The sequence below is a fragment of the Malurus melanocephalus genome, unplaced genomic scaffold, assembly GCF_030028575.1.
Source record: "Malurus melanocephalus ecotype Western Australia unplaced genomic scaffold, MMel_1.1 scaffold_46, whole genome shotgun sequence".
NCBI lineage: Eukaryota > Metazoa > Chordata > Aves > Passeriformes > Maluridae > Malurus > Malurus melanocephalus.
Window position 1 is genome coordinate 2,500,372 of NW_026623278.1, and position 25,383 is coordinate 2,525,754.

Genomic DNA, 25,383 nt, shown 5'->3' on the forward strand with positions numbered 1-25,383 from the left:
GTTGTGCAATGCATGGAAGAGAGTAAAGAACAAATTATATCATGAGAGAGTGTCAGTAAAAGTAAAGTGARTATTATTAGTTTTAGAGCTTGTGGAGATCTGCATTTGAATCCCTAAGGACTGATAGTGGTAGTGTGCGAAGCTGTATTCCTTGTTTTGGACACATTCCCAGAAAGACCACTGTTAAGTGAGACAATTCAAGTCTTTCGTCCAGACAGAGTTTTCATGGGCTTTGCATTTTCTGTGTTGATGGAATCAGCATAAAGCTTTTCCATGATTGAACAGGTTTTTGGACATTTGTATTATATCATCTACCCCTCCCTGTCACACCCAAGAACCATTTCCATCTGTGAACTCATTAGAATTCTGCCAGTTAGAGTGCAGAAGCCTCTGGTAGCAAAATAATTAGCAGTACTGTCCAACAAGTCCCATAAATTTAAATGTGTGAGGTTTTGAAAATTGAAAGCCCCCAGCATTCYTTCAAAAGACCAGGAATTTTATTCCAAGGTCTTTTTCATTTCTCAACTAAGTTTTGAGTCCTACAAAATAAAATTTTCTTCTTGTTCTCTCTCTAAAATCTCCATAATTATCTAATTATATTAACTATCTACACACACTTTGACCTGGTATTTATTTTATTAAGTTTTATAGAATTCTACAAACCTATTTATGTCACTGGGCCCTCACAGAAGTATGCATAGGTGGTACAAATGGAGTAGAAGAGAGCTCCTGGTTTCAGTTTCTTGGATAACTTATTGGTTCTCTGCCTGATGAGAGGAAATAAAACCCACATGTTATGGTTGGCTTTCACTGGTGGCTTCCAGGCTTTCTCATCTTTTAAAAAAATCTGTTATTATAGTTGAGTGTCAAGAGAACCTTGAAGAGAGAGCTATAAAAGAAAAAAGGCAATCACTAAGACTACAAAAATTTAGGATTGAAAATAACCTCTCTGCCTATGGGACTGGAGGAGTGAGAGTAAAACATGGCATTTCTGGGCCTGAGACTTGTGTTATGTGGCTCTTTCTATGTTTTTGTTAACAAATAATTTTCTTCACAAGTAACTATTAAAAGGGCATAATAATCCAAGGTTTATTTTACTTGGGAACTTGAATCTGASTGCTCCTAAAGTGTTTGAAAGCCTGAAAAGAAACCATAAAAAATAAATCCTAAGTATCAGTATTAACGAGTTACAGTACGTAAAATATATTAAGTTTTTCTTAAATATTTGCCTTATTTTTTTAAAAAGCATTTTTACTATCTAGTTTTCACCATAATTTGGAAATATGCCCATGCTATCTAGACTCAATGGTAAACTACACAAACTCTCCATTAGATGTAGTCAAAATGTATCCTTAAAATCAGATTTTGTARTGATACAAGAAAATTAGTAAATTTTAGTAATTCTAGAGGAAAATTAGCAAAACCTTAAAAAGGGGTGTTCTTTAGCCAAAAATTTTGATCCATRTTTGAAGCTCTGAAGTGTTGAAAAYGTCTGTCAGAGAGTTTTGGTGTTGTCTTAGCTTCACCTTTGTGTTTATCTGACCTGTGAGTTTTCCATGATATCATTAGTTACACAACACCATGTCCTTGCACTGGATGAGAGCACTCTGCTGTTTGGACTAATTGCTCTGCCCTTCAGTGAGGACTTCACAGAATCACATAATTGTTAGGGCTGGAAGGKACCTCTGTAGATCATCCAGTGCAAGCTCCCTGCCAAGGCAGGGTCACCTAGTGCAGGCTACAGAGGTTGTGCTGTAAATCCCTGGTCATTGCATTGTGAGTTTATTTAAAGGTACTACTTTTCCCTGAGGTGGCACAAAAGAGAACTTGATAAAAGTTCTTGGAAGGTCAAAAAACAAACTTTACTGGGAGACTGTAGAAGATCAGGGACCCGGCAAAATTTAAAGCAAAATTTCAATCAAAAGAAAGCATTTCACAAAGCACTGATTTAGCAAACTCTAACCCTTTCAACCCTAAATTACCCAGACTTCAAGAAGAGGAAATTAGCAGAAGGAAAGGAGAGAAAGAGAGAGAAAAGAAAGATGCAGCTATCACCCTTGGATCCCAGGTGGTCTCAGCTGCCATAAAATCCAAGGACGATAGGGACACCACCATGYGGGAGTTTGTGCAATGGTTTTTGGTGATCTGCTCTGGCCTCCAGCAGCCACAGTTCCCTCTCAGGTGGGGCTTCTGCTCTGATAGCCACCCTGGGACTAGGCTGGGGCTCCGGCAGAGCACCATTCCACCTTTGCACAATCTGATCTGCCCTTTCCTCCTTGCACACATYTTAGTTGTTGTGAGCCATTAATCATTTTTTCCAGTCTCTCACATATGTCCAGGTGGGTTTTGTGATTATTTTCCTGGAAGAAACTCTTGTTTAGGCTACTGGTAACTTGAAAAGACTGATCAAGATGGTGAAATTATTTCCAGATCTTGTAAAATAATGTGGATTTAATTGCCAGTTGAATAAAAAGAACAGGGGTACTAGCTTRCATGTCTACAGTAGATAAAGTGTACATGAGAACAGGAAGTATATCCTAAGCACAGCCACTTTACATATCTAACAAGTATTATCCTATTATTGTAAAGCATAAAAAGAAAGGTTTTATGAAATTATAACTTAGTACAGCCTGATTAAGCATTGAGTGATACCCACCACAGTTATTAACATCAAGCGGTAATAGTGCCAGAAGAAATCAAATATATACAAGAAAAATCAATCCCTCTGACTATGGGTTACCAAAAAGCTGGACCTCACTGTCTAGGCTGCTGGGAAAAATTGCATGCCGACCTCTCTGCTGTTACACAGGGTGACAAGCTGCACACTAGAGCACAGGTAGAGGCTGTTGGAAGAGGCAAGGCTTGGAAAAGCAGTTATACTTTTATTTTATACAATAAAAGTTATACTTTTATTGCCTGTGATTGGAGGTGTTGATGGGTTGAGRAAGTTTGCCTCTTTGGAAGAGCTAATAGTTTGAACACGATACAACTGGACACAGGAAAAGGGGTTCGAAAATGCAACTATGTTGTTGAAAACTGTGATGTCAATTTCCCTCATACTAATAATTTTAAGTAGGATATGAGGTAGCTAAGTGTGATCTTGTGCCCTGATTTTTACATCTAAAACTAGGTTTGCATTCATGGGGAAACAAAGAGACACATAACACATCGTTAGCATTAGCAAGTACACTAGGCCGCTCTTATGGGTTTCAACAATAGTACATTTTTTTTTCCTACCTGTAGATAAAAATACATTTAATGCTCATGATTTGCTGTGTCATGTAAAATACAGGTGAAACTCGACATCTTGCTGTGGCTATTCATCTTGAAATGTCATTCTCATGGAAACACTGCAAATCTTTTTTAGCAGTTTCATGGAAGCCAGAACATGGAAAAGATCAGTTATTTATTATTGGCAAAACTGGGGCAAAATACAGAGTAGTGACTGATATTTCTACTTAAGTATAAATATATATATAAACCTTTCTGTTCAAGAGTGACATAGGAATGTTTGGGGATTGTAAGTCTAATGATACAGAAGCTGGGGACCTGCCAAAATATGCATTACATACCTACATCCTCTGTATGGCTACATCTTATTGCCACTTTTATTAGATTAAATACACAAACTTCTATGCAGTTAAGAAAACATCTAAGTAAGAGCTGCAGCAATTCATAAAAATATCTTTCTCCTTCACATTATGCTAATAAACGTTTCTTAAAATGTAAGTATTTTCAAAGGAGTAAAGTGTTTAAAGGTTTTACAGTATATTGTTATATTGTTTTACATTAATCTACAAATTAGTCAGGTAAATTTTTTCTATAATTTCCACTTGCTGAGCTGAGCTATGTTTTGGTTGGAAAATAGGAATAGGTAAAGAATCTGTTCCCATTGTGCATGGTGTGCAAGAGTTTAAATGCAGTCTTCAAATTAGGAGTTTATACCTTTCTTGTACAGTTTCACTGTTATTTTTGAATATGTAGAAACTTATGAAGAACAGTTTAATCAGAATATAGTCAGTATGGTAGAAATGCCAGAGAGTTGCAGTCAATACTTTTTCCAAGGTGTCYTTTCATGAATCAGTGTTTTTAATCCAGTAATTTTTTCCATGCTGTTTTCAAAGATCAGTTAGARATTTAATTCTTCTTAAAGCATAAAATTGACTCTTAAAAAATTAATTCAGAAGCTGAAAAAAAAATACTTTCAGTACTCATCATGTCACTCAGCTGGATTCATTACTGTGATTTTTACAGTCCATTTTTATATCAGTACGAGTTCCATTGAGATTTCCATTCTAAAACTGGAGCAGTAAGTCAGAGCAGTAGCTCGGGTTTCTTGCAGGAAAATAATAAATGTCCAACCAGAAATCTCTGGACACTTTAAGTTGAATGATCTTTAAATAATTCTTCCCTGGTAGGTTATATAGAACACATTTATAGCCAAGGACTTCAGGGGTTTCCTTTCTCCTTACTTGACCTAGTTTTTTTAGTTAAAGTGTGTTACTGTAATCAGTTCATTGAACAACTAAGTGCTGAGTTTAAATTTATGACCTTTTTGATAGAAGCTACATGTTTTGTTCAGCAAAGTGGATTTTCTGGCAATGACTTTATGGCAGCTTTCCTTGATATCTTTCCCAACTAAAATTCATGTGTGAAGCTTAGCTGGTTTCCATCTGCCCACCAGACCTTTTTTAATTCCTTTTGTCAGAAATTTCTCCTTGCCAAAATACCTCTTTCCTCCCCAGAACACTTTATTTAAATATTTTTCCCCTTCTTTTGTTTTTGTAAAGTGTTTAGCTCCTTTGAGACTGTAATGCATGCCAGCTATAGCGACAGGCTGTGAGGAAAAAAAATCCTGTATTTGAAAATTGAAGTTAGGACAAAAACTGTCCTCCAAGGTGCTTCTTGTTGTGTTTTACAAGGTGGTGCTACTGCCAGTTAGTCGAGTGTAGGTAGTGCTTCTCTGAAAAATTCAAGGTGTGGAACTTGGTGAAAATAAAGGTGGGGGGAAAGCAAACAGGGTGCTCCATCAGACAAACACTTCACTTTGCTGCTCTACTTCAAGTTTTGCTTATTTCCCAAAGCAATTTTTAAGTGACTCAGAAAATTTGAACAGTAACAAGAAAATGTGTTTGCAGCACTGAACTGAGTTTGAGAAATGGAGCCATGAAGAGCAGATGAATGTAATGAGGAGGCCAATGGTTTTCTACGCAGCTCTCGTTGACCTCGGCATATTGTTGCTGTGCCTGGGCTAATAAGAATGGAACCTACTCCTGTGGTGCAGACCCATTCCTGTCCTCTTTGTTATAATGTCTTATTTCCCATGGGAATTGCACCCACCCCAGCTATACCTTTAGAACTCTTTCTCTGAAAGTTGTGTTCCTATAAATTGTGATTTTTTTTTTTTTTGTATAGCTTGAGAGAAATTATTTTTATTTGTCAGGTAGCCTTTTTTTGTGATGCTAAAGTCAAGTTTAAGTTTGAATGTAAAGCAAATTTATAGAATCATAATCATAGAATGGTTTGGGTTGGAAGGAACCTTAAAGATCACCTATTCCAACCCCTCTACCATAAGCAGGAACACCTCCACTGGACTGGGTTGCTCAATACCCCAACCAACCTGGCCTTGAAAACTGACAGGTGTAAAGAATCCACAGCTTCCCTGGCTCAGTGCCTCACCACCCTCACAATTAATGATTTCTTCTGTATGTCTGACCTGGCTTTCCCTTCTTTCAGTTTGTACGCATTACACTTGGTTCTGTCACTACAGTTCTTGATGCAGAGTCCCAYTCCAGCTTYCCTGCAGGCCCCCTYCAGATACTGGAATGTTGCTGTGAGGTCTCCCATGACTTTCTCTTCTCCAGGCCGAACAGCCCCAACTTTCTCTGCCTGTCAGTTGCTAAGTATTATTATGGTAGCTGTCCCTGAGGGGGCAAATAKGCTCAAAAATATTATCTTAACAAGATTTCATCAGATGTTATAGATGAGTAAAATAATTGGACTTTACGATTCAAGTGCAGATGGCAAACAACTCAAATTCATCCACTCTACAGCAATACACCCAACAGATCTAATGGATATATAGCTGGCTGCAGGTGGAGGGCTCTACGTGTGATAATAGCGTGGGAGCATTTAAAATCCCCAGGTATCTTAACTATAGCTAATTAGTAAAATATTATACTCTGGAAAAGTATTTCAGAAGGGATTTTGACTGTAAGAAAAACACAGTAAATAAAAATCACATGGCTGGAGGGTCTGTTCTGGACCAGCAACTTTAAAGGTCACATTCTTCATTTACTTTTTCTGAAAATGTTAAATAAATAGCTGAGCTACCTTGACTATACTGTGTTTGTATTAATTTGGTTTCWATTCAGAATGTTATTTATCCTGTGGACTGTGAAAATCCTTAGAGGAAAGATTCTCTTAGTTCTTTGGTATATATTTACTCATTGTATATTCTAGCTAACCCAATACAAATTAAAATTCAGCATTCTAGGGTGATTAGTTTAATGTTTCAAGGTGCTTATGTTTATTGGTTCTGTCATGTAATAAAATAAATAGCATGATCTTCTATCAGACTGGTCTAAATAAAGGGCCTTCTTTACTTTAATCTGATTTTTTTTTGTGTGTGTGTGCAATGCATCAGAGGCTGTAGACTAACAACCACGAAAACTGAAATTCATTGACTATCAAATTGCCTTGGTATTACCTACACAGGCTTTAACACAAACAGRTTGCCAACATGCCCACTCATTCCCTTGTTTTTAGGTTGCAAGCAGTTATTTAGATTTCCAACAGTTCAAACTCCTTTTATTCTGTTGTTTCTCACTTCTATCCCACTTCATTCATGGAGCATACCTGTCTGTTAAAGCTTTTGATTTGAAAAGTCAGAAATATTCTTCYTCTTGTTGAACAATATCTTCATCTATGAACTCGTAACGTAAGATTTAAGACTGCTTCTTCTGGGTTTCCCATTTTCTGTTGTTGGACAGAGCCAAGGTAGTAGTGATCCTTTTGTCCATGTGTTTTCTTAGCAACATAGGAAAATATAAGATTAGATTGCAGTTGTCATAAACTGAAGTGATAATTAATTATTTTGAGGTATATACCCCAAAACTTGTCTATATAGATGGAAACATGTCAATGACTAATTTTCTTCTCTAATTGTGTTTGAAGTTATTTTCTTCTGACATTTTCAGAAAGATGTGGAAAGCTGTAAAAACCCCTCTGCAAATCCTCCTTTCACCTTTCTCTTTGTCTTCTTTGACTGCACATCTTTAATCCAGACAAAACTTTGATTTTTAAACTACATTTCCTTTTCCATCCAGGCATTTGGGTGGCTTCTGTGTGTGGGTAACGCTAAAAAGAAAAGGACAAAAAGTAGAACAATACTGATGTAGAAGCAGGCTGATGGAACAGGGAGCACAGTACCCTTCCAACAGATGTTTCCTRGGTTAAAGCACTCTAACACCTGGAGTTAAGAGTGCATCTTTAATTCCTGCTCTGGCCACTCACCATCTAATTACAAGGCATTTTAGAAAGCAAATAAACAAAAAAACCCGAAATAAACCTAAAACATTTTTTTCTTTGACAATGTTATACTTTACATAAGCAAAAATTCATTGGAGTAATGACTCACATTGGAGCCTACAGTTTTGGAGAACTTCACTCTCTTCCAGGAATAATTGTTACTTTTACAGGGAGAGCTTCAGTTGGAAACACAGCAAACATTTTATGCATAGCATGTCCTTAGCGGGTCTCATGCTAGAACGTTCACTTGAAGATGAGAACTCAGGCATCAAATTCAGATTAGTCTGAAGAACAGAGAAACATTCAAAACTCAGGAGGAACATAATTTCTCTAATCTGTCTGCAAACACCTTCTYTGGATAGTTATCTTGGGTTTGCATTTGTTGTGTTTTTTCTTTCATTTAAATTTTCAATATTAAAATACATCAGAGSACCAGAACACTAGGATAAGCTGTCTGAAACCTATTTGGTGTCGCAAGACAGTTAAAATTTTCCTTGGAACAAGAGTCAGAAGAAACATTGATAAAAAGGGAGAATGTAATTAAGTAAGCAGTTGCTGCAGTAACTTAATTAATAGGTGAATTAAAATAAAAGACTTTGCTCTTCAATGATTTTATTTGATCACTTTCTAGGAGTGTAATGGCATGGGGAAATAGAAAGAAACATCTGAAACTGAAATGAAATCCTTGTTGGATCATGTGCATCCTGAGTGTCACAAGTGGGATAATTTATTCTCCCRCACCTACTGTGTAAGGACAACATATTCTGTGTGAGTATTGCTCAATAAGTTATTTTTCATAAAGTTACCTGGCAAGAGAAAACTCTTTAGATCTTCAGTGTTTATTGTCATAAAATCAAATAGAAGGGTCTGGTTTGGAAAGGACCTTAAGGGTCACCTAGTTGCAACGCTGCTGCCATGGGCAGACATACCCTGCACTAGACCAGAGTGCTCAGAGTCCCATCCAGCCTGGCCTGGAACACTTCCAGTGATGGGATATCCACAAACTCCCTGGGCAATCTCTTTCCTGTTCTCACCACAAAAAAAAAGAAAAACCCTAGAAAACGGGGATTCCTTTTCCCTCCTAATATTTAAATGAAAATTACTTTCTTTGAGACAATTGCCCCTTGTTCTTTCTCTACATGTCCTTAAAAAGGTCCCTCTCCAATTGTCCTGTAAACCCCCTTTTGGTACTGGAGAATGCTCTAAGATTGCCCGGGAGCTTTCTCCAGGCTGAGCAACCCCAACTTTCTCAGCCTATTTCACAGATGAGGTCCTCCAACCCTCTGATCATCTTTGTGGCGCTCCTCTGGGCTTGTTTGGAGAGATCCGTGTCCTTATGTTGACAAAGATTTTTGAGTCAGTAACGATTCATTGAAAGGGAAGYAAAAATTTGAGAAACAGCGATAACTCAAGACCCAAGTAATGAAAGAAAATTTCTCATTCCAGGAACATCAAACCTCTGTCCTTAGGTAATGTAAATTGATTTGCTAATTTCAAGCTAACCTGCTCTGCCCTGCACATAGCTGTGAGTACATTGCTATTTAAAATTAATACTGAGTTTGATGTTACACAGGAAGGGTGAGAATAAAATTTTGAGCTGTTATTGCATCAATAATTCTCTGAGGGTCACACTGAGCATAACAGATGAGAACTTTTAGCTGTATGATGTGTTGCACCACAGTCCTAAAAGTTGCCAGTGGCTAAGGACAGAAACATTTGTTCACACAGCATGGAATGAAAAACTGTCCTTTGAAGTGCCGAAATGAAGAGCTGTTACTTCCCAAAACAATGTTTGATGAAATGCAAGTACTTAAAATTTTGTTATTGAATGCAATTTCATGATGTCACCATYAAGCATATTTAATGAGCAACGTGATCTCTATCTGACCTGGAACATGCCTCTCTAAGAAAAGCTAAATCATGATGTGTTAAAAGCAAAAAATGTTCTTTCCAAAACTGAAGTGAAATATTTTCTGAGGAGGCTAAATGTGGTTATGAAGTTGATTTTAGGATTTTATTATAACAATTACAGTGTCTTAGRATCCTACTGTGAGTTTCATTTATTATTAAATATATTTGCACATCTTTCTAGATTTAGAAATTTACCCCAAAACAAATCCAGTGAATTGTTTTATAACTTCAAACTTTGTGATTTGGTCTTAATGCACCCTTGTGTTACTCAGATTCAGTCTAGAAGRCAGATGCTGAGGGTGGTGGATGTGGAAACATGGAGTGTAGACATCCTCATGTAYTCCTGCTCTTTGAGTTACTATTATTTTTGGAAAGACAGTGTAAATTAGCATCAGTGTTTGATAAATTTTAAATGGTCCCTTGCACAATTCTTTTGGAGTATATTTTAATACCTATTTTAGCATTCTTGGTAAAATATMTTTCTTTTTTTTTCCCCYCTTTTTTGGGCTAAGCCTGCTGGTGTCRATTACATTATTTGTGAAAGGATTGTAGGTGAGAGTCACAAGGAAGTCAATCTTGAGCCTCAGTTTCACATGCCAAAAATCATAGGGAAATTCATAAATGGAAATTCCATGTGGCAGAGGAACTCAAAATAGAAAGTATATTTTAAAAGTCTAAGAATTTGTCATAGGTTCCAAAAATTTAGATGTGCTTGTCTAGGGATTAGAATATAGAGATAAATAGCAATATTGTTACAAGGTTTATTATGTAGTATCACATTACTTGAGTGAACACTGAGCACAACCTAGCCAAATAAACTTTTTTCCTCCTTTTCATACCACTTAAATCAAAGGAAACTAGAATCAGTAATGGGAATGTAAATAAATTAGAGAAACTTCTCAACAGAAAACTTGAAGCACAAGATTTTTCTAAGAGAATTAACTCAGCATGTTGCCTACCTAAATCATCACAACCACCTGCCTCCATTTGGGATCCAGGACTAAATGTTATTTTTGAGTCTGTGTGCAACTCGGGTTAATTACCCTTCTCAAGTGCAACAGGAGAAAGCTCCTGACATTAATTACAGATAATTCCTATAAACTCTGGGATGTAAAGACTGAAGCTTGAATTCCCTCCTAAGACAATCAAACTTGTGYTTGTTATGAACATCACCTTAGCTAAAAGGCTGTAGAGCATTTTAGCATAGATTTCTCACTCTCATCTTGCAATAGTTTGTTTTTGTAGTAAGAGAATTATCTTCAATTATTGTTGAAATAAGCAAGTGTCTTACTAGTTTTATTTTTCAAGTGAATGCTACAATCAGTGAGTGACAGCCTCTCTTGCTGTAGCCAAATAAATACCTCATTTTTCCATGAAAAATGGTAGTATTTCAGCAAGGAAAAATGAATGTCCCAAGTTAAAGTATGCTATATCTGTCACTGGACCTGGTTTGAGTTTTTTTCACATAAATTAATGTCTCAAAAGTACCCAGTCTCCTACAGGCCAGGCGCTTGTTGTTAGGTCAGATTTGACAGCCTGCTCTTTGCTGACCTTTCAGCTGAACTAAAACTAGTTCCACCGTGTCCTCTCAGTTACATCCCTTAACATGAGAGAAGAAGGGTAGCATTTCTTTCATGGATATCACTGAAGATTARCCAGAAGAGAAAAAGAATTGTGATTCATTCAAGCCATAGTCCAGCAAAAGCTACTAACACACTTTACTAACAGAAACACAGGTTTCATTCTTAGAYATCTGGAAAAATAGTAATTCTTATYAAGCAGATGTGATAAGGAAATAAAGTAGATTGATAGGAAACTGGTAAKAATGTGCTGCATAAATATCTTGGATGAGATGAATATGATATATTGTATCATTTTTAAAGGGTTTTTTTGTGAATTAAAAAAATCCGGAGTTTGAAGGAGTAACATCCATTTCCATCACCAATAATATATCTGTATGTTCTTCATATGTTTTTATTCCATGAAAGAATGGTTAATTACTTTGAAGAAATTTTGTGGGCAGAATTGTTGTTCCTGTTAATTGATTACTCAGTACACTAAACCTCAAACCCTGGATCTACACCTGACATACCCAACTCTTTGAATGTGAAAAATAGTCAACAGGCTCCAATATAAAAAAAGGTTTGTACTGAAAAAAGAAATAAATTTATTCACAAAATCAGATTTTTTAGAAGATCTTTCAGTTGCTTAAGGCACAGTCTTCATTTAATTTCAGATATAATTTTATTACAACTTTGGACTTATGTCTCCAAGCTCTTAAATAAAGGGAAATGGAGGAATTTTTAAAATTTCAAAAACTAAGTAACTTTTAGYTTTTGATAAAATAGGTCCTTCACTCTTTGAATTGTCAAGTTACATGGAATCTACTGATTCTAAGAAATAAAGAGATCCCAAAACACTGAGCTGTTTAGCTAGATTTCAGGATTCAAGGCTCTTTTTTATGTTTTAATAGAAGTACTTCTACTCTAAAAGCTATTTGCTGTGAATTACATTTTTGTCTGAAAGATTATCTAGATAATAATCTTAGAGGCTCTTGGGCTCTCTTAAGCAGGCAAAGCACAAAAATTGAGATTAAGTAAAAATGATGATGTGGTACTGCTTATTAATTGAGAAAGGTTCCAAAGCTGTGGCAACACAGAAAGACTTWGAAGAGAAGAATACCTGGCCCTTTTTTTCTGTCTTGATTTGCTGGGTCACCAAAGGTCCTTTTACAAGACTGAAACCCTGAACCATCTGAGCTAATCTGCTTTGTTCAGTTGTTTGCTTTAAAACCAGGACAGATTTAGAGCTGCAATTGGCTTAAAATGCAGGATTTTATTCTGGCTTTCTCTGAATGAAAGGTCAGGCTGCAGGGTAGCAGGTCAGTTTTCTGCCTTTTCCCTTTATTCTGGTAGCTTGAGGGTAGCTGGTAGATTGCACTAGAAAATATCTTGTCTAATTAAAATGCTTAGAACCATTTTGATCACACTGCTTGGAGGAAAAATCAACAACTATGTACTGCTATTTTAGCACCCTTGTAGAAAACTATTAATTAAATCATGTTTTCTGGGAACTTTAATAAGTTTTATTCAATTTACAGCCCAGCTGCAGCTTGCAATAACTTAATAAGAGAGGTATGTACATATGTATGTACATAWACAAGTATTTAATAATTTGTTAATAAGGAAATATGGAAAACTCATGCCAGGAAGAATCAAACCATAAATTGCAAGTGGGGTAACTGGGAGTCAAAAGGGGAGTCCCTGAATACCATAGCACTCTCACACCTGCACGTGGCAGCAGCAGAACACCACATAAAAATCAGGAAAGTAAAGTATAAACATTAGCACAAATAATTACTTAATGGGCACATGGTTCATTTGTCTACTTTGCACTGTCAGCCTCAAGAGTGAACATTCTGCCGTGGATCATCTGTTCATGATTCCTGCAGACAGCTTTCCTGCATTAACAGAGCATTTGAGATAGCTCTGTTAAGAACAGCAGCAATAGTGCATCATCTGGGACTGCAGCTGTTATCCAGAGAGAAGTCAGATAGGAAGATGAAGGGAGAGGAGGAATAAATCAAAGCCAGCCAGCTCGTGACACTTATCACATCATGTTCATTTCTCTTTGCTGCAAATTTTAACAGCTATAGGAATGGAGAGGATTATCTGAAGTGCAAAGATTCCTTATGGATGTTACCACAAGGACATGCATTCTAGAGCATTTGAACTCTCTTTTTCAGTCAAGTCCTTTAATATTGTCYATGTTGCAGCTGACAGTAAATGTTTACAGGATTAATAGAAAACTCCTGTTTAGAATGTGGATGCAGTTATGAAGTCATATTAGTCAAATAGAATGCTWATTACTAAGTGCTTTAATGCAAAGAAATTCCCATTCTTTCAGTTTCTTCATCTGACTGCTTACAGGGAGGCAAACTGTTTCCTCTATCTGCACTTAAACTGTGAAATTATCTGAAGGGTCACTTGGACATGGACTCAGGTGGGCTGATTGAAAGACTGCTTTTAGGAAGTTCAGAGGTAGTTATCAGCAACAAGACTATTGACAAATCTTTGATAGAGTGATCTTTAAAATGATTTAGAGTGTGCATGAGCAGGATGAATTTTTCACAGAACTTTCTCTAGCCTCATTTCCCATGTTCATTCTGTCTTAGAGTTGCTTCTGAGCTGTGTTCAGCTGGTTGTGGTAAACAGATCCCTAATTAGTCACACTTTTAACCACTCAGAACAACCTGGAGTAGCAGTAAACATATCCACATACAAACTGGATGTCAGGCCCTATGAAACCACAAAGTGCTTTCCTATAGTAGCTACTTTTCAAGCTGCTACTTATGATGTCCATAACAGTAATAGGATAATCCATGTTGGAAGAGACCTCTAGAGGTTATCCAGTGCAACCTCCTGCTCCAAAGGAATCAAGTTAAAGAAGGTTACCTTCTTGTACTATCAAGAATTCAGTATCTTCAGGAATATGAATTCTTAACTCCTCTGAGCAGCCTATTCCTCTGTTTGGCCAAATTTATGGTATTTTTTTTTTGTTTTTTTTCTTTTATCTACTTGAAATTTCCCATGTGTCACCTTCAATCTCTCGACTTGTCATTATGCTTTGCCCCACTGATGGCAGCCTTCTCTTCTTCAGGCTGCACAACCCCAACCCTCTCAGCCTGTTTTCTTTCATAGGAGAGGTGTTCCATCTCTTTWATCTTCTTGTGGCTCTGCTCTGGACTCACTCCAGCAGAGCCACATCCTTGTTATGTTCAGACACCCAGAGCTGGATACCAYGCTCCAGGTGGGAWCTCACRGGAGCAGAGCAGAGGGGGAGAATCACTTCCATCAACCTGCTGGTCACACTTGTYTTGATATAGCTCAGGATATGGTTGGCTTAGTTTCCAGAAGGATCTGCTCCATGATYTTGYCAGGCACAGAGGTGAGACTGAGTGGTCTGCAATTCCCTGCAGATTCTTCCCTTTTTCTCTTTTTAAAAATGTASRTTGTGTTTCCCYTTTTCCRATCAGTGGGAACTTCACTGGACTGCCATGGCATCTCAAAGATCATTAAGTGGCTTAGCCACTTCACCTGAAGTTCCCTCAGGTCCCATGGMCTTCTGCACCTCTCAGTGCYCTCAYCTCACCTTAAATGCTCTCAAACYTGATCTTCTSCTGCAGTGGGGGCTCCCAGTTCCTGCCTTTGCCTYYTSWSMYTKRRRRGKKRSRSWKRARSMMYTYCYKGKKRARRWYAARRAAAAAAGTCTTTGAATACCTCAKCCTTCTCCAYAYCCTGAGTAATCAGCTCTCCTATTTCCTGCTGAAAAGAGCTCACATTTTCCCYAGTCTTCCTTTWATCRCCATAACTAYGGAATCTTTTCTTTTTGYTTCTTCCTAATGTTATMTGCCTTTTCATAGGGATATTTAAGTTGAGCCTCTGATGAAGCCACCTTCTCTCTGGAGTGGCTGGAATTCCTTTGTGCTGCTCTTCAGGTGCCYTTCTGCTGGTCTGTGATCCCTCTCCAGGCTCTGGCCATCTCCTGCTGGCACTGGCATCAAACTTCCAGGAGTAGGATGGACTGGGTTTCCCTGCTTSGGCAACTTTARTTTAAAGCCCTCCTCACAGCTTGGGCAAGCCTATGACCAGAGATGTTTCCTCTTTTCTGGCACAYAATGATACAGTGAAAGTCACACTTGTCTTCACAACATTTTAAGTAATACCTAATCAAATAATATAGTCATCATTTTTATAGTATATTTTTTAGGATACTTCGGTTGCAAGTTGAAGAATCCAGGTTTTATAACTTATTTTATTTCCCCTCCCCTTGAGTGATAACATGGGTCAGATAAAGTCTCCAAGACTGTAACTAATGAATCTGTCCCTTTCATGAATAGCCACAAGTTTGACATTCTGACTGAGATTCCCTAAACTGTTATTATCCTCCATTTACTGCAGAGAATAAATACAGGTCAATTGGCTGAAAGACATCATCAACTAACTAATAGAGAAAGAGTATATTGCTGCAAAAAACTAGGTATGTAGACTAATTGCATAGTGCTATAATTAATAATTTCAGTCCAGGAGTGATAGACACATTGGTTGGAAGCATGTATTTAGAGATATGATGTATCTCCAAATCAACTGTCACTGGATAAAAGTTTGTATTAAATATACAAAAAAAAAAAAAAAATTAAAAAGGTTCTGTTTTCTCTAGAAATCTTGATGGAGTTATATCAGTTCTGCAAAAAGGARAAAAGTTAAAAGGTCGAAAAGCTGTGAATTAATTATATTAAATGTATTATATTGTGAGTGTTCTTATCTGTGAATTCAATGAACATGTCATCATGCGTGTGGGATATTGTAGTAGTAGTGGTGTAGTGTGTGAAATTTATGGTGTTTATCATAGGGACATGATGCAAATACTTTTTCAKTTTTGTTTCTAAAATGCAAATTGCTATAATCCAGAGGAAAAGAACACATATATCAAATCTTTTTGCTGYCTTTTTATAAATACCCATTTGGAAATGTACTATAAGCAGGATTATAAGCAAGTAAACTGCCTTAAGTTTATTAGGGGTTTTGTATGTTTTTAGGAAAAGCAATTCTGTGCACTATTTCAACAGATAGAGTGGCTTCACAGATGTCTGACACCATCACTTCTCCTTGGTAATAGAAGCAATCAGCTCACCTTTAAATTTTGGCTGAGAGCCTAGGTCAGAAAAAGAAAACTTCATTTTATTTGGTGCCCCTAGATAAGAAATATGAGCTKGAAGATGCACCTTGGAGTCATAAAAACCTGGACTCTAATAGATTATCATGGAAAGTGAGATCTAAAATCATTGAAGCAGTCCAACACTGCCAGWAGCACTGCTGCACTTGGGCTGAGTGATCTCTAACTTTGGTATCTCTGATGATCAGAACTGTGGTGTGAAATTATAACCCAAGGAGGTGGTGATTCCCCCTAATATTCAGATGAAAAAATACTTTATGTTTTATTGACTGAAAGTGGCAGTACATTTTTCATCTGTAAGTGCATAGAGCAGATTCAGGTTAGATAGCTTGCTGTTTTTTTCAATACATGAAGGGAGAAGAAGTATCTAGAGCCAAAATTTKTAAAATGTGGATACTTGTGTGGATAAGTTCTAGCTGTTTCCTTCTGCTGGATAATATTTTGTTTAATATGAATGGAATCAAAGAAAGGACAAACCCTTCAGATCATAGCATTAGAACCAGTCCAAATCTATTGCAATTGAGGGCAGTAGAGAATAGAGATGAATGTTACAGTTCTGTTCCAAATTACATAAGCAGAAMAAGCAGACTAGAAGGAAACAGGCCAATCAGGCAGAACAGGCCCTCTGATATTTTCAAAAATTAAAAATCGGTAGAATTGTAATTTACAAAACTAAAATTTTTCCTTTTCAACCAATTTTATGGTTCTTAGCTATAGGTATTTGAACAATTTAACAAATGCTGTGACCAAGGAACAGATATATACCATCTCATATATCAAGGGTCTCTTTGTATGCTTTTGGAGGTGTTATCTGTCTGGTAAACTGGATCTTCAATTATTTACTATTGGAGCTATGGAAAGTGTTTTAATCCAGTTTATTAACTCCAGGTTAGCAGAGCTGTGTTGGAAAGAACAGCTTCCTCAGACATTGTGGCTCCCACTGTGTAATTAAGGCAAGAGGTGGGCACACTGCTGCACCTGTGCAATCACACTGAAAGAAGGGTGGAACTGCTCCCAGTGTTTACTAAATAATCCATATGATTCTGCTCTTCCTGCATGTCACCTGCTTGCATGTTTTCACACAGCTGCATTTCAGCTTTCATTTTCACTCTTAGAAGAATGGATTTTTTTTTTTCTCATTTTATCCACATGTGATCCTTTTAAAATAGTTCCTTCACTGGGTTCTAGTGCAAATTCACCWTGTTCAGCTCTTCCCAGTTCTTTTAATTGATTGAGTGTTGTCACTRTCATTAATACCATAAAAAAAACTCTTTATGTCATTATAACTCAATTTGCAAGTGCTGACCAGTTAGTTAAAKTTAACAGCAATGGGAGTTATACCATTAAATGTTCATTATAACACCTTCCATTATAAATCTCTTTATCATTACTGATAACTAACTTAGTTTAAGTAACCTAAAATATTTTATATAGTATTTCTTGTTGACCATGTTTTTTCTGTTAGGGTTTCTGGAGGGACAAAAAAGAAAAGCAATGTTTGATGTAGGATTCCTGTAAAAAAGTTTTGTGCCTATGTTGTTGGATTGGTTAATGACCTATATACAAGAGAAAAACAGCTATATTAAGTTTTGTTATGGCAAAACATTTGTTTTGCAATTTTTTGTTATGTTCTGTTAGAAAATATTTTTTTTCAATGGACTATATATCACCCCTGTATGTAATTTATGAAGAATCATCTGGATCTCCTCTTTTGAGGTTGGTTTATAAACTTGGACCAGACTGCATGTGGGRGAAGTGCTCTGGAAGGAAATGAGGAATATTGCAAGTGGCACACTGGTGTGGTCAAAATRCATGAATAGGGATTTAAAGAACAAAGGGTCCATATCCTATCTCTTGTGATGCAAGCATGGATAGCAGTATGCCAGACTTCAAAGTAAAGACAAGATAAAAAATAGGAACAAGATTGTAGTGTAAAATATTGAAGGGTGGAATAGTGATTAGCATGGGGAATATAGATGTGATTAATAGCCAACATGTGACATGGGAAGGACATGTTGAACAAGGACCCAGTAGCCACAACACTTTTTTACAAAGAGYTGGTTGACAGCTCCTAGGAAATGAAGTCAAAACAAAATCTGAAGTCTGCATCATAACCTTGTTGACATTCTGAAGCTAATTTAAGTGTTTCATATTTGTTGCACAAAGAGATTTAGTGAGGGCTGAGAAGAAAGGTTAGGTCTCTTACAGTTCAGGAGCAGAACTCTACAATTCAATTTCATGAGGATGCTATAAGTCACTGTTAACACAYTTGAACTTTCTGTTATTGGCTGTTGTGTCTTTGCTAGAGGAAAATAAGAATTGGAATTTTGGCTGATGATATTTTGGAAAATTTTTCAGCTTATTTCAGATATTTAGGAYGTTAGAWTTTTTTTTCTGAATTTTAAAATATKATTCTAAGGTAACGTAAAGCCTACTGACTGAACTTGTTGAGGTTTTTGTTTGTTTGTTTTAAATGGCAGTTATTGAGAATGACTGAAAGTGCTTCTTCTAAGCCAAAATCCTTTTTTAAGTAGAAGTGTTATATTCACTTTAAAAAGGAAGCTCTTGTTCAAATTCTGRAATAAAATATTTAAATTGTATTGTATTCTAAATAGGGCATTTGAAGGAATTAATTTTTTAAACCTTATGATAACTTAAAATTTTGATTTTAATGCTGATTGAGAGAAGTTCAAAATGTCAAGGATTTGCCTATTAAAACCTCACTTTTGCAGACTGGATAAATCATATTGCTAGCCATGAAATACTCCAAAATGTGTTTTCCAAAGTTTGTTGAAATGAAGATTCATTAATTCAAATACACCTTAAGTTTCATGGGCTTATTTTTTTCCTGATTACCGTTTAAAACATTTATTAGCTGTTATTACTCTTCTTATGCTTAATATAATCTCTACCTAAATGAATATCCAGTGGGGTTTCTTTCTCTCCTAGATTTAATTATCTACACAGATGCTTCAAGAAAAGTTCAGGACTATGACTCAGAATATCAGTTTAGGTGTCTGCATTACTCTGAGGTAAGCCACAGGTCACCTTAAAACACTAATTYTGCCCATTTACTGTAAAGATAGTCTGGAGAGATAAATTTAGAGTTAATATTTACTGGATTCAATGTCTAAGGACAAATGCAAATTAGCATTTAAGTCTAAGAGTACATTTTGACATGGAGGCTTTTGCTCAGATTCAAAGGTTGCTCTTAAATAYTGCAGTTGTGAAGAAAAACTTGCCTAATTGTGTTCTCAGTTTATAATCTCTAAAACATATGAATACAGTCAATTGCAACCCATTTTGACAGAACTGCAAAAGGTTTTGGATCCTGAATATTTGGTGAGTATTGTCAGCTTAGCAGAGGAGTTTCAGCCAGTGCCCTTCTTTAATGAAAATGTAAGAAAAAGTCAGGCATTTAAAGTTGGGTCTTTTTTTGAGCAGTAACCAGATATCAGAATTAGGTTATGCATAACCATAGAGCAGCAATAATATGCAGTTTCCTGCCAATAGTGTGGTGGGAAAAAGAGAAGAAAATTATTTTATGACACAGAAACAGAGTTTAGAGAACAAAAAACACACTTTCTTAGGAAATGATCATTATTAATTCTACTATTCACAGAAAATTTATGTTATGTAAGAAGAAAAAGCCCCTAGTTTATGTAATCTAGTGAGTAGAGGGTTTTTGTTGATATATGTTGTTTTCATTGGATAATTACTCCACTGTCAGTAGAAGCCTTTTGTTGCCAGTGGCTTGACCTAGGTGAGGGTTTCTGTACTGCTATATGCATTTAGGCTGGGGATAAAAAACTTTTTTTAAAGTTTTCAAATAATTAGTCTCCTTCTACATATCTTTTATCAAGTATTTGTGTCYTGACTGCTTATGATATTTTACTTTGACGTGCATTATGTGTTTTAATAGACTTGATCAGCAGTCTTAACTCCAAAATGCTTTTTCACAATAAAATGAAAATGTTCAAGATACTAATTATGAATTGTTTAATATTCAAATTTTATATACTCATAATGGAACAATTCAGTAGTAGTCTACCTGTGTGTGCTCATGGACATGTATGCATATATATATATATTTATACAGAAACACATGCACAGTGATATATGCATATGAATATATGTGTATGTGTGTATATATAATAAAAGGTGTGGGGTTTTTTTGTTTGTTTTCTCTGCTGTCTTGCTTCATGAGAGTAAATGATGTCTTAATCTGTTTTTAGACAGATTTCCTGGGAAGATGGTAACCACCTGAAAGCACACTTTCTCACTGTGCCTTAACTGCACTCATTTCATTGTAATACTGCATCAGATAAAACCTCATTTAAACTCTACACATTTTTAGCCTCTTTTATTCGTTCCTGATGTGACATTAAAACAAATGTTTAACTACAGCAAATTTCCTTTGCCATGCCAATATTCAGTTTTCAGGTTATTTCAAAGTCATTATCTGTYCCTGAAATATTTGATAATGTTCTTCTTTTCCCACACACTTGTATATAAATATGTCTTTAAAAAGTATTTTATTCATCTTTCAATCTTAGTTGTATCTTTTCTTATACCAAAGTTCACTTTAAAAAAAAAATCTGTCATCCTSCTCTCCTACTCTTTTGTGTTTCACTCCTTCTGGAATGCAGTSTCTGATTTTCAGAAGATACTGAGTCACGCATACATAAACTGCCAAGATGTAGACAGAGCTTCCCTTTCCCTGTGGCTGTCAATTCTCAGGTCAAATGGTCATCACAACAGCCTTTGTGTTCTGTTGTCAAACCTCATCATTGTTGCACATCTGCTGGGTAAGACAAAGGCACTGCCTGCCTGTTAACAGTTAAACAGAGTTCAGAGAGCTGCAGTGGTAAAATGTGCAGCATGAAATGGAACCTATAAATTGGTACTTAGCTGTAGTGAGGATGTGTGCAATAAAGTTCATAACTGTGAATTTTACTCAATTTTCAGAAACTGTTATCTGAGTGTAGGGACAAACTCATATCTGACTACTTAGATAATAAGGATGCACTGAAAAAGGTGAAAAACCTCTTTTGAGATTTCTTTTAAATTATTATTTTAAGTATGGTAGAAAAAAGTAAGTTAATATTCTTTCTGTGTAATTTAATCTCTTTTATCTTCTTTTCTGGTCTTTAAATTATAGTAGAAGGTGTTTTTYCCATGAAGGTGGATCAGGTTTTTCATATGAATTCATTGTAAGGTTTCAAAGCAAAAATGTCTTTGGAAGACAATTACATATTTCTTCCTTAGTCAAGAAGTAAAATTCATATTTGTACTTCGTCAGATTGGAGAAATACAGCAACTGGATTTCTGGATACTTGCAGTCCATTGTACAAGAACATTAGTAGTAGAGTAGAATAATTTACTTTTCTAAATATATATTCTAAGCATTGTAAGTATTAATGTATATAAAGATAATTTGAATTTTCTATTACATTTTCCTATTGTCCATATAGGTTCTATTAGTTTTCAGTGTTAGTTTTTTCTTTTAGTATTTGYTTTCAAATTATCTTCATGARTATCTGTTTACTGGTAGGAAGATGRTTTTCCCTTTTTTAAAAATTTATACATCYCTTTAAATCCATGATGGAATACAGTCTCAGCACAGTGCCTTCACTAAAAAATTTTTTCCTGCTGCAGGACACTGGAGATATCTGATGGAATATTGAAGAATCATGGTACCTAGGACTGGTCAAACAGTGGAACAGGATGCTCAGAGAAGTGGTGAAGCCTCAATGCTTGAAGACTTTAAAATTCTGACTGGGAATTTTGCAGCTGGGAGTGCTGCCATTGCTTTSAGCACTGGGTTGCACGAGACAATCTCCAGAGGGGCTCTCTAACTTCAAATATTTTGGGACTCTGCAACTGTGGTGAGCCAAGAAAATGGCAGTGTTGTCATGTGCACAGTGCAGAGAACTCTGCTTCCATGCTAAGAAAGGTGTTAGCATGATCCCACCCTCTATCCAGAGTGGAGGAGAGTGTTCCACAAAAGACAAGAGATGGCTGAGCTGGAAGAATGGTTGTTGTGTTTCTGGAAAGCCAGAGTAACAACTGAATGTTCAGAACTCAGCTACCTCTTTTCCTGGGTCTCTGTGGTTAAAATATTTTTTTAAATGGACCTTATGGATCAGCAAGAGATGATCTTTATCATGGCCCACACTTCCCTAATCTACTTACTTTTTTCCCTCTGGGAGCATCAAAAGTATAGCACAYTCTGTTCTGTATTTCTCTCTCTGAAAAATTCCCTTTACTTTGAGAGATGAAACATTTCTGCTTTTCTTTCATCTTCTAGCACAAGCATTCCTTTCTGTTWCTTTCATCCCTCAGAACTTCCCTCTTCCTCTTATATTGCTTGAAAGAAAACACCTACCTCATTCAGTTATTATCTCATCTAGGGGCCCTTCCCTGCTTCCTACATCCACTCCTATTTTTCCCTTTACTTCATTAGTGAACTCAGTCTCCACTGACTTTTCCTATCCACTCTGAATGCTGCTGTTATCATTCTTGCCTAGTGGAGGGAAAAAAAAAAAAAAAAATCCAAAAAAAAAAAAAAAAAAAAAAAAAGAAAAAAAAAAAGGGTGGAGGAAAAAAAAAAAAAAAAAAGTGTGATGCTATTCCTGCACAGGGAAGCACTCCAAATTACGGATTTGCTTAGCAAAACGCTTGGAACTCTATTCCACCTCCTTACCTCCCACACTAGGCACACTCTGAAAATCTTAGTAAAATAAAAATTTTAGGAAGAACTAATCTCATCCTAGACACGCTGATAAAAGCATACTTTACTAATATAAGTAAACTATGCTGCATGTTTAAACTGTCTTGGTCACTGTCCTGCTATGATAGGTGCTATTATTGATGTTTTCCAACAAGTCTTGTGTTCATTTTCCTGTCACTTTTTTTTTTTTCTGAGACTCTCCTAGTCTATCTGATGAAAGGAATATTCTTAGCATTGCCTTAAAAAGCAGTGTGTGATTTTAGAATGTTCTTACTGTAGGTGGTGTCATACATTTTTAAAAAAAATCACTATTTTTTAAATTAAAATCTTAAATTGTCCCTGTGCAGTGCAGTTCAGATATCGGGGTTATAATTTGTGCCGGCACATTATTTGAAGAAAAACCAACCTGGTCTGCTTTCAGAGGTGAGCTGAAGAGTCTTGTACTAAATCTCAAACAGGGTATAAATGTATGAGTAATGCGCAATGGCCAGTGCTTGGACCAAAAATATACTTCTCCCAAATCTTCTCAGCTGAATTTAATCCTGGAGGTTTGTCAACAACTCTGGTGCTTAGAAGGTGTCTCCTAAGTGTGCTGGTTTCCAGCAGCAGGCAGCTAGGTCACACCAAAGTACTGAGCAGGCACCAGCTCAGATGTAAACTCTGTTTGTCTTACAAGTGTTCGTTGTCTCCCAGGCAAGTAGCAATAGGACAAGGGGAAACAGCCTCAAGTTGTGCCAGGGGAGGTTCAGATTGGCCAGGAGGAAAAAATTATTCACTGAAAGTGTGGTTAAGTATTGAAACAGGCTGCCCAGGGACATGGAGTCACTAGCCTTGGAAAAGTTCAAGAAACTAGTTTTAGTTTAATGGTGGAATTATGTCAATGGCTGGAGTTGATGAGCTTGGAGGTCTTTCCCAACCTTAATTATTCTATGATTCTATGATTCTATGATTCAAAGCCTGAGAGAAAGTGAACAAACTTGGCTCTATTTGGTTTTGGTTTTTAGAGCAGTTGCCTAGGAAGGATAAATAGATTTTTAATTAAAGCAAGTTATGCAAGTTATATTGAAACCCATAAATTGTGCATTGACAATGGGTCATCAAAGGTAAAAAGGAATGACTGCAATTCTGCTTTCTGCACCATCTCTGGGGATGTTGTTTTCTATTTTTCCTTGGCGCAAACAAATTATTTCAGTTCTCAGTGATTCACAATTTTTCACTTAGTGTCATYCATTGCAGTCAGTCTTTGCAAATCTAAAGTGTTATTCAGACTTGATTTTCTTCTAGTAGTGGAAAACAGAATATTACTGCTCTTCTTCAGTAGTACTTAAAAGTATATGTTGATTTAAATAATGTTCATTTTTCTGTTACTTAATTTCCTTCCTTCCTTCCCTCCTTCCTTCCCTCCTTCCTTCCCTCCTCCCTCCCTCCCTCTTTTTCCACTCCCCACCAAGTCTCAGTATCAAGCCTATTCTGTACTGATAGTTTTGAGTACTTGTTACATCTGGGCAGTGGAGAATCCAGCTCTTCTTGCCTAACTARTTTAATTTTTGATATTTTCAAATTTCAGTTTGTCCTGCTTTCTTACATATACCATCTTCTTTGGGTATTTAATGAATTCCAGTTTCTCTAGGGCTCATACRGTTGACTGGGCAGTAAATAATATTTTATCACTTCCTTACCTAAATATTTTCCCTGTAAGCCATTGTTCCACTAGAAAAAGGRGGAGAGACACTTAAAATAAATGAAAAGCATTAGAAAGATACTTAGATGAAATAGAGGAAAAACAGGAGAAAAAAAAGACAGTGTTACAGATGTCTCTTTCCAAATAGGGAATCATATCCATAACAAYCTATACCTGGAAATTGAGTTCTCAGGTTCTAATGAGATAAAAATTTAATAAAACCATGCCACTTTAATTATGTTTGTTGAGCAGCCACAGGATTCTTTACGGGGAAAGGATGACTATCTGTTCAAAAATACTCTACATAATAATTTACAAAGCAGGAAAATTACAATAAAATTCTTCATGCAAGTTGTTAAAATAATCTCATTAGCAAGAATTTGTATTGACATGTAAGGAATGAAGAGGRAAATTACAAAAATGAAGATGCACATCTAAATATATTGCAGTTTGAAACATTTCAATTTGCATGCAAATTGAATATTGAATAAAAAAGCTTTAAGAATATTAAWGCATAAGCTATTTTATAAATTAAGAGAATGTGCAGAAAGCTGAAATACATTTTGCATGTTTCTCTGCTATTCCCCGTGGCATATATATTATGATCTTTAGTACSACTCTTCCATTAATGAGGGGTAAAAGAGTTTAGATTTAATTCCAGTAGGACATATAATGCAGTAYATCACAACATTATTGCAAGGCATTTATTAGCATTAATCATTATGTATATATTCTCCTTGATTTATTAAGCAGAAAGATGAAAGGAAAAAAATAATTTTTGGAACATGGTCAA